Source organism: Pelodiscus sinensis, chromosome 25 (assembly GCF_049634645.1).
Source record: "Pelodiscus sinensis isolate JC-2024 chromosome 25, ASM4963464v1, whole genome shotgun sequence".
NCBI lineage: Eukaryota > Metazoa > Chordata > Testudines > Trionychidae > Pelodiscus > Pelodiscus sinensis.
Window position 1 is genome coordinate 13,111,540 of NC_134735.1, and position 8,739 is coordinate 13,120,278.

The window sequence follows — 8,739 nt, forward strand, 5'->3', positions numbered from 1 at the left end:
ACCTCTGCCTAGGTCCGGAGTCCCAGCCTGGCTGGACCCCGTGTCCACTGGGATGGGACCCTGAGGACGCTGCCAGGAGTCCTTCCCTGGACCCACGTTGTCGGCCCCCCGCTGGCTCTGGCTCCGGGTAGGGACTAGAGCCCGCTGGGATTCATGGGGCCACTCCTCTAGGTCATTCCCCATCAGCACCTCGGTGGGCAAGTGCGGGTGCACCCCCACTTCCTTGAGGCCCTCCTTGGCCCCCCATTTCAGATGCACCCTGGCTACAGGCACCTTAAACGGGGACCCGTCTATGCCCTTCAGGGTCAGCTGCGCGTGGGGTAGTATCCGCTCCTGGGCCACTATGTCGGATCGGGCCAGAGTCACCTCCGCCCCCGTGTCCCAGAAGCCCGTCACCTTCCTACCATCCACCTCCAGGGGTATGAGGCACTCGCTCCGCAGGGGCCGTCCTGCCCCCACCCGGTACACGGAGAAATCCGCCTCCTGAGAATCAGACCTCCCAGGGGAGGTGCACTGAGCATCCTTCCCCTCTCTCTGAGCTGAGGTTTGCCTGCCAGCCCCTGCCTCTGGGGCAGCCTGCCCTTCCTCCCGCCCCAGCCAGTTAACCCTGGAAAGTCCCCGGTCCCGGGACCTGGTGCACTGAGCCCTCTTGTGGCCTTTTTGCCCACAGCGCTGGCAAGTTAGGCTTTGGGCTGTCTCTGTCCAGGCCCTGGCTGGTTCTCTGGGGCGCAGACGACCTGTTCCTTGGTCTCGCCCCGTAGTTGACTCCCTCCGTCGCTCAGCCGAGATCCGGTCTCTGCGCGGTTCCCTTTCTCTCCGGGACTCCCGTTCACACCCGGACCGGCTCTCCGTGAACTCATCCGCCAGCCTCCCGGCCTCCTGGGGGTTCTCTGGTCTCCGGTCCTTGAGCCACAGCCTCAGTTTGGGTGGACACGCTTCATAGAACTGCTCCATCATGACCAGCTTGAGCAGCTCCTCTGCGGTCTGGGCTCCGACTCCAGACACCCACTTGCGGCAGTATTGCGCCAGGCGGGAGGCCAGATCCACATAGGTCTCCCGTGGCCCTTTCTGGACCCCCCGGAACTTCTTCCTGTACATCTCGGGGGTCAGCCCGAACTTGTGCAGCAGGGCCTCCTTGACTCGGTTGTAATCCCCGGGCTGTAGGTCCTCCAGCTGACTGAGCACTCCGGCCGCCTCCTGGCTCAGTGCGGGGATGAGCTCCTGCAGCCAGTCAGCTGGGGGAACCCGTTGCAGTCCACAGGCCCTCTCAAAGGCACTGAGGAACCCGTCTATGTCACCCATGTCCTTCAATTGGGCCACCACGGGCCTCTCCAAGCATCTGGCAGTCCTGGGACCCTGGGGCCCATCCGCACTTGGCGCAGCCGGTGCCCCGCCGGTTCTCCGCTCTGCCATGGCCAGCTCATGCTGCCGCTGCCTCTCTCGATCTTGGCGATCCCTCTCTCGGTCCTCTACTTCCAATTCCTTGATCCGCAGCTGGATCTCCAGCCGCCGCAGCTCTGCTTGGCTGGCCCCTGCCCTAGATGGGCTGCAGCTTGCAGGCCTCCTGGGGGAAGCTGTCTCATCTCTCCTGTGGGTTCCAGCGCTCCTCCCCCTCTCTGAGCCTGACACACTCTCAGGGGGGTTCTGGCTGCTTCCCCTGGGGACAAGATCCTGGCCCTGTGGCTGGTCGTTCTCTTCTAGCTGAGCAATCAGCTGGGCCTTGGTTGCTTTCTGCACAGGCAAGCCCCTCTCTCTGCACAGCCCCACCAGCTCTGCCTTCAAGAGTCGGGCGTAGGCCATCTGCCCGCTGGGCCCCTCGGTGCAGACTCACCAGTCTAGTGCTGCAGCGCCCCACGATTCCCAGGAACCGCTTCGCTCTGTCTCCAGCACGCCTGGCTCCAGGGCTCTTGCTTCTACTGCGCCTTGTCACTCGCCGCTGGAAGCTTCATCCACGGGGTGCAGTGCATCCCACTTCTGACACCAGTGTGACGGCGCGTTGGGGGTTCCCCGTCTCCTGCACCCCGAAATGGCACAAACAGACTGCACCAGCCAGTGGAATTGAGGGTGGTTTATTGCTCCTCCAGCACAGCGCAGCACAGATGTAATCTGGTTACAGGAACTGGGCTAGGATGCCTCAGGCCCCCTTGAGATGGGGGAGACTGGGCCCCTAAACTCCAGCCCCTTCCCCTAGGCTCTCCTCCATGCTCTTCCACAGTCTAACTAAATTCCCCTCCAGCCCTGCCCCCGCAGTCAGGGCAGCATTCCACCTTCCTTTGTTCCTCTCCATGGGGGGTGTCTGGCCATACTGGTTCAACCAGTTTGGCCTTATCTCTGCCTAGCCAGGTTTTCCCTGCTGGGTCTTGCTCCAGACAGCAGGGGTCACCACAGCCCAGCAATTACCCCCACTACGTCACAGGCCTTTGTGCGAGCGCAGAGCTGAGCCTTCACGGCTCAGGTGCGGCTGAGCTTGCGTCCCGGCTGTGGTCGTATAGTGGTTAGTACTCTGTGCTGTGGCCGCAGCAACCTCGGTTCGAATCCGAGTCACGGCATGGCTTTTTTAGTGAGCGATCTTCAGAGCGGCAGCCTGCTTGCGCCCGAGTGCACAGAGGGCCAGCAGCTGTCCCTGGCTTGGGCTTGGGCTTGGGAGTGGAGCGGACGGGTGGCAAGGCGAGCAGGGGGACTCCTTCCTTCCTGGGTGCCAGAGTCCATGAGCAGCTCCTTCCCTCCTGGAAAGCGCTGTGCTTGGAAGGTGGGTGCAGCGGGCGCGGAAAGGAAAGGAAGGCTGTGCGGGCCTGAGAAGCTGAAGCGCTTGGAAGGCCAAGGGCTGCCGTGGCTGAGGGCGTGGCATGTGAGGAAAGGGGAGGGCAGGAAGGAAGGGTTGTGAGAGGAGGGAGAAGGTGGTGAGGAGGGCAAGTGTGGGAAGAGGGGAGGTGAGTAGCGCCCCCAAGGCCTCGTGGTCAGAGCAAGGGTGGTAGAAGTAGGAGAGGGCTGTGGGCGCGTGCAGCCCAGGGGTGTTGGAAGGCCAAGTGAGGAAGCGGAAGCGGGGCTGTTGCTCGGGGCGGCTGTGGGGTGCAGAGGCCATAGGTAGTGCGGCAGAGCAGGCTGGAGCAAGAGGCCCTGCTCCTTTCCTCGTTAGTATAGTGGTGAGTATCCCCGCCTGTCACGCGGGAGACCGGGGTTCGATTCCCCGACGGGGAGAGCGCCACCCTCCCCTTTTTGCCCGGAGGCAGAGAGATGCCGCCTGCCCCGCACGGCAAGCAGCACTCCCGCCCCGGCAGGGTGATTCTTACCCGCAGAGAGACAAGGAGCCTGCAAAGCCACCGGCTCCGGCTTGCCCTTGCCGTAGCCTGACGGCAAGACACGCCCGTGGAGCGCACGCTGCAGAGCGACAAAGGGGCAGACTGTGGCCGAGGGCACGAGGAGCATGAGGGTGGCGACGGAGAGAGAAAAGCGGAGCGGCAGCAGGCCGGTCTCCGGTCTTCTTCTCCTTTGGGAATGGTGTGGAGTGTGAGAGTCCCAGGGAGACTTGAGAAGTATCCCCCGGCCTAGGTGAGGGAGGCGGCCTTTGTGCGAGCGCAGAGCTGAGCCTTCACGGCTCAGGTGCGGCTGAGCTTGCGTCCCGGCCGTGGTCGTATAGTGGTTAGTACTCTGTGCTGTGGCCGCAGCAACCTCGGTTCGAATCCGAGTCACGGCATGGCTTTTTTAGTGAGGGATCTTCAGAGCGGCAGCCTGCTTGCGCCCGAGTGCACAGAGGGCCAGCATCTGTCCCTGGCTTGGGCTTGGGCTTGGGAGTGGAGCGGACGGGTGGCAAGGCGAGCAGGGGGACTCCTTCCTTCCTTCCTTCCTTCCTGGGTGCCAGAGTCCATGAGCAGCTCCTTCCCTCCTGGAAAGCGCTGTGCTTGGAAGGTGGGTGCAGCGGGCGCGGAAAGGAAAGGAAGGCTGTGCGGGCCTGAGAAGCTGAAGCGCTTGGAAGGCCAAGGGCTGCCGTGGCTGAGGGCGTGGCATGTGAGGAAAGGGGAGGGCAGGAAGGAAGGGTTGTGAGAGGAGGGAGAAGGTGGTGAGGAGGGCAAGTGTGGGAAGAGGGGAGGTGGGAGAGGAGGTGAGTAGCGCCCCCAAGGCCTCGTGGTCAGAGCAAGGGTGGTAGAAGTAGGAGAGGGCTGTGGGCGCGTGCAGCCCAGGGGTGTTGGAAGGCCAAGTGAGGAAGCGGAAGCGGGGCTGTTGCTCGGGGCGGCTGTGGGGTGCAGAGGCCATAGGTAGTGCGGCAGAGCAGGCTGGCGCAAGAGGCCCTGCTCCTTTCCTCGTTAGTATAGTGGTGAGTATCCCCGCCTGTCACGCGGGAGACCGGGGTTCGATTCCCCGACGGGGAGAGCGCCACCCTCCCCTTTTTGCCCGGAGGCAGAGAGATGCCGCCTGCCCCGCACGGCAAGCAGCACTCCCGCCCCGGCAGGGTGATTCTTACCCGCAGAGAGACAAGGAGCCTGCAAAGCCACCGGCTCCGGCTTGCCCTTGCCGTAGCCTGAGGGCAAGACACGCCCGTGGAGCGCACGCTGCAGAGCGACAAAGGGGCAGACTGTGGCCGAGGGCACGAGGAGCATGAGGGTGGCGACGGAGAGAGAAAAGCGGAGCGGCAGCAGGCCGGTCTCCGGTCTTCTTCTCCTTTGGGAATGGTGTGGAGTGTGAGAGTCCCAGGGAGACTTGAGAAGTATCCCCCGGCCTAGGTGAGGGAGGCGGCCTTTGTGCGAGCGCAGAGCTGAGCCTTCACGGCTCAGGTGCGGCTGAGCTTGCGTCCCGGCCGTGGTCGTATAGTGGTTAGTACTCTGTGCTGTGGCCGCAGCAACCTCGGTTCGAATCCGAGTCACGGCATGGCTTTTTTAGTGAGGGATCTTCAGAGCGGCAGCCTGCTTGCGCCCGAGTGCACAGAGGGCCAGCAGCTGTCCCTGGCTTGGGCTTGGGCTTGGGAGTGGAGCGGACGGGTGGGAAGGCGAGCAGGGGGACTCCTTCCTTCCTTCCTTCCTGGGTGCCAGAGTCCATGAGCAGCTCCTTCCCTCCTGGAAAGCGCTGTGCTTGGAAGGTGGGTGCAGCGGGCGCGGAAAGGAAAGGAAGGCTGTGCGGGCCTGAGAAGCTGAAGCGCTTGGAAGGCCAAGGGCTGCCGTGGCTGAGGGCGTGGCATGTGAGGAAAGGGGAGGGCAGGAAGGAAGGGTTGTGAGAGGAGGGAGAAGGTGGTGAGGAGGGCAAGTGTGGGAAGAGGGGAGGTGGGAGAGGAGGTGAGTAGCGCCCCCAAGGCCTCGTGGTCAGAGCAAGGGTGGTAGAAGTAGGAGAGGGCTGTGGGCGCGTGCAGCCCAGGGGTGTTGGAAGGCCAAGTGAGGAAGCGGAAGCGGGGCTGTTGCTCGGGGCGGCTGTGGGGTGCAGAGGCCATAGGTAGTGCGGCAGAGCAGGCTGGCGCAAGAGGCCCTGCTCCTTTCCTCGTTAGTATAGCGGTGAGTATCCCCGCCTGTCACGCGGGAGACCGGGGTTCGATTCCCTGACGGGGAGAGCGCCACCCTCCCCTTTTTGCCCGGAGGCAGAGAGATGCCGCCTGCCCCGCACGGCAAGCAGCACTCCCGCCCCGGCAGGGTGATTCTTACCCGCAGAGAGACAAGGAGCCTGCAAAGCCACCGGCTCCGGCTTGCCCTTGCCGTAGCCTGAGGGCAAGACACGCCCGTGGAGCGCACGCTGCAGAGCGACAAAGGGGCAGACTGTGGCCGAGGGCACGAGGAGCATGAGGGTGGCGACGGAGAGAGAAAAGCGGAGCGGCAGCAGGCCGGTCTCCGGTCTTCTTCTCCTTTGGGAATGGTGTGGAGTGTGAGAGTCCCAGGGAGACTTGAGAAGTATCCCCCGGCCTAGGTGAGGGAGGCGGCCTTTGTGCGAGCGCAGAGCTGAGCCTTCACGGCTCAGGTGCGGCTGAGCTTGCGTCCCGGCCGTGGTCGTATAGTGGTTAGTACTCTGTGCTGTGGCCGCAGCAACCTCGGTTCGAATCCGAGTCACGGCATGGCTTTTTTAGTGAGGGATCTTCAGAGCGGCAGCCTGCTTGCGCCCGAGTGCACAGAGGGCCAGCAGCTGTCCCTGGCTTGGGCTTGGGCTTGGGAGTGGAGCGGACGGGTGGGAAGGCGAGCAGGGGGACTCCTTCCTTCCTGGGTGCCAGAGTCCATGAGCAGCTCCTTCCCTCCTGGAAAGCGCTGTGCTTGGAAGGTGGGTGCAGCGGGCGCGGAAAGGAAAGGAAGGCTGTGCGGGCCTGAGAAGCTGAAGCGCTTGGAAGGCCAAGGGCTGCCGTGGCTGAGGGCGTGGCATGTGAGGAAAGGGGAGGGCAGGAAGGAAGGGTTGTGAGAGGAGGGAGAAGGTGGTGAGGAGGGCAAGTGTGGGAAGAGGGGAGGTGGGAGAGGAGGTGAGTAGCGCCCCCAAGGCCTCGTGGTCAGAGCAAGGGTGGTAGAAGTAGGAGAGGGCTGTGGGCGCGTGCAGCCCAGGGGTGTTGGAAGGCCAAGTGAGGAAGCGGAAGCGGGGCTGTTGCTCGGGGCGGCTGTGGGGTGCAGAGGCCATAGGTAGTGCGGCAGAGCAGGCTGGCGCAAGAGGCCCTGCTCCTTTCCTCGTTAGTATAGTGGTGAGTATCCCCGCCTGTCACGCGGGAGACCGGGGTTCGATTCCCTGACGGGGAGAGCGCCACCCTCCCCTTTTTGCCCGGAGGCAGAGAGATGCCGCCTGCCCCGCACGGCAAGCAGCACTCTCGCCCCGGCAGGGTGATTCTTACCCGCAGAGAGACAAGGAGCCTGCAAAGCCACCGGCTCCGGCTTGCCCTTGCCGTAGCCTGACGGCAAGACACGCCCGTGGAGCGCACGCTGCAGAGCGACAAAGGGGCAGACTGTGGCCGAGGGCACGAGGAGCATGAGGGTGGCGACGGAGAGAGAAAAGCGGAGCGGCAGCAGGCCGGTCTCCGGTCTTCTTCTCCTTTGGGAATGGTGTGGAGTGTGAGAGTCCCAGGGAGACTTGAGAAGTATCCCCCGGCCTAGGTGAGGGAGGCGGCCTTTGTGCGAGCGCAGAGCTGAGCCTTCACGGCTCAGGTGCGGCTGAGCTTGCGTCCCGGCCGTGGTCGTATAGTGGTTAGTACTCTGTGCTGTGGCCGCAGCAACCTCGGTTCGAATCCGAGTCACGGCATGGCTTTTTTAGTGAGGGATCTTCAGAGCGGCAGCCTGCTTGCGCCCGAGTGCACAGAGGGCCAGCAGCTGTCCCTGGCTTGGGAGTGGAGCGGACGGGTGGCAAGGCGAGCAGGGGGACTCCTTCCTTCCTTCCTGGGTGCCAGAGTCCATGAGCAGCTCCTTCCCTCCTGGAAAGCGCTGTGCTTGGAAGGTGGGTGCAGCGGGCGCGGAAAGGAAAGGAAGGCTGTGCGGGCCTGAGAAGCTGAAGCGCTTGGAAGGCCAAGGGCTGCCGTGGCTGAGGGCGTGGCATGTGAGGAAAGGGGAGGGCAGGAAGGAAGGGTTGTGAGAGGAGGGAGAAGGTGGTGAGGAGGGCAAGTGTGGGAAGAGGGGAGGTGGGAGAGGAGGTGAGTAGCGCCCCCAAGGCCTCGTGGTCAGAGCAAGGGTGGTAGAAGTAGGAGAGGGCTGTGGGCGCGTGCAGCCCAGGGGTGTTGGAAGGCCAAGTGAGGAAGCGGAAGCGGGGCTGTTGCTCGGGGCGGCTGTGGGGTGCAGAGGCCATAGGTAGTGCGGCAGAGCAGGCTGGAGCAAGAGGCCCTGCTCCTTTCCTCGTTAGTATAGTGGTGAGTATCCCCGCCTGTCACGCGGGAGACCGGGGTTCGATTCCCCGACGGGGAGAGTGCCACCCTCCCCTTTTTGCCCGGAGGCAGAGAGATGCCGCCTGCCCCGCACGGCAAGCAGCACTCCCGCCCCGGCAGGGTGATTCTTACCCGCAGAGAGACAAGGAGCCTGCAAAGCCACCGGCTCCGGCTTGCCCTTGCCGTAGCCTGAGGGCAAGACACGCCCGTGGAGCGCACGCTGCAGAGCGACAAAGGGGCAGACTGTGGTCGAGGGCACGAGGAGCATGAGGGTGGCGACGGAGAGAGAAAAGCGGAGGGCCCTGATCATATAATATGGTGTTTCTGAATACGTGGCCCGTTGGTGTTATGCGGTCCGCGCCCCGTTCTCATGTGGCCCACTATGCGGTCTGAATTTACCCAGGGCTTGCGGCCTCGCAGGGTAAGGTCTCTTTTCCACATCCCTCTCCCAGCATACCCTGCCGCACTTCTCAGGCTACCTGCCCTCCACGTTGCTATGCTGATATGCTGGTGCAGCCTGTGGCCTCCAGCGGTAATGCCTCCCCGCGATCAGAGCCACGCTGCGTCGTTTACGTGGCTAAACAGACAGCTTTATTTATCAGGAAAGCCAAGTGAGCCAAATGTGGTCCCAGCAGAGACGGGCCCAGTAAAGCTGGCTAATATAATAAATCCTAGTATCTTTATACCCTAGCCAAACAGTCTGACAGTCAGGGCATCCAATTACAGAAATCCACAATTAAACTTGGAAAAACAATGCCTTATCAGCAAGATGGCAGACAGGTAGGAGGGAGTACATCTCCTCTCCCAACCAGCCCAATTAACACATTCCAATAGCCCATCCTGTAGGCCTCTTCTCACGGGGTGACAGAAAGTTCACTCTGGTCTATGTGCCAAAGAGAAAAGCTGAAATGGTTTCTGTTATACAAGATGGCTTCTAACTA

General features: G+C 62.9%; 9 non-coding genes across 9 annotated transcripts; all 9 read left to right on the plus strand.

Moving 5' to 3' along the window:
• Positions 1–3,126: 3,126 nt before the first annotated feature.
• TRNAD-GUC (transfer RNA aspartic acid (anticodon GUC)) lies at positions 3,127–3,198 on the plus strand. Its single transcript has one exon. It is a non-coding gene; the product is annotated as a tRNA-Asp (tRNA).
• A 424-nt stretch (positions 3,199–3,622) lies between these two features.
• TRNAH-GUG (transfer RNA histidin (anticodon GUG)) lies at positions 3,623–3,694 on the plus strand. The gene has a single exon. It is a non-coding gene; the product is annotated as a tRNA-His (tRNA).
• Positions 3,695–4,295: 601 nt separating this feature from the next.
• TRNAD-GUC (transfer RNA aspartic acid (anticodon GUC)) lies at positions 4,296–4,367 on the plus strand. The gene has a single exon. It is a non-coding gene; the product is annotated as a tRNA-Asp (tRNA).
• Positions 4,368–4,791: 424 nt separating this feature from the next.
• On the plus strand, positions 4,792–4,863 carry TRNAH-GUG (transfer RNA histidin (anticodon GUG)). The gene has a single exon. It is a non-coding gene; the product is annotated as a tRNA-His (tRNA).
• Positions 4,864–5,460: 597 nt separating this feature from the next.
• On the plus strand, positions 5,461–5,532 carry TRNAD-GUC (transfer RNA aspartic acid (anticodon GUC)). The gene has a single exon. It is a non-coding gene; the product is annotated as a tRNA-Asp (tRNA).
• Positions 5,533–5,956: 424 nt separating this feature from the next.
• TRNAH-GUG (transfer RNA histidin (anticodon GUG)) lies at positions 5,957–6,028 on the plus strand. The gene has a single exon. It is a non-coding gene; the product is annotated as a tRNA-His (tRNA).
• Positions 6,029–6,617: 589 nt separating this feature from the next.
• On the plus strand, positions 6,618–6,689 carry TRNAD-GUC (transfer RNA aspartic acid (anticodon GUC)). Its single transcript has one exon. It is a non-coding gene; the product is annotated as a tRNA-Asp (tRNA).
• Positions 6,690–7,113: 424 nt separating this feature from the next.
• TRNAH-GUG (transfer RNA histidin (anticodon GUG)) lies at positions 7,114–7,185 on the plus strand. The gene has a single exon. It is a non-coding gene; the product is annotated as a tRNA-His (tRNA).
• A 581-nt stretch (positions 7,186–7,766) lies between these two features.
• TRNAD-GUC (transfer RNA aspartic acid (anticodon GUC)) lies at positions 7,767–7,838 on the plus strand. The gene has a single exon. It is a non-coding gene; the product is annotated as a tRNA-Asp (tRNA).
• The last annotated feature ends 901 nt before the right edge of the window (positions 7,839–8,739 follow it).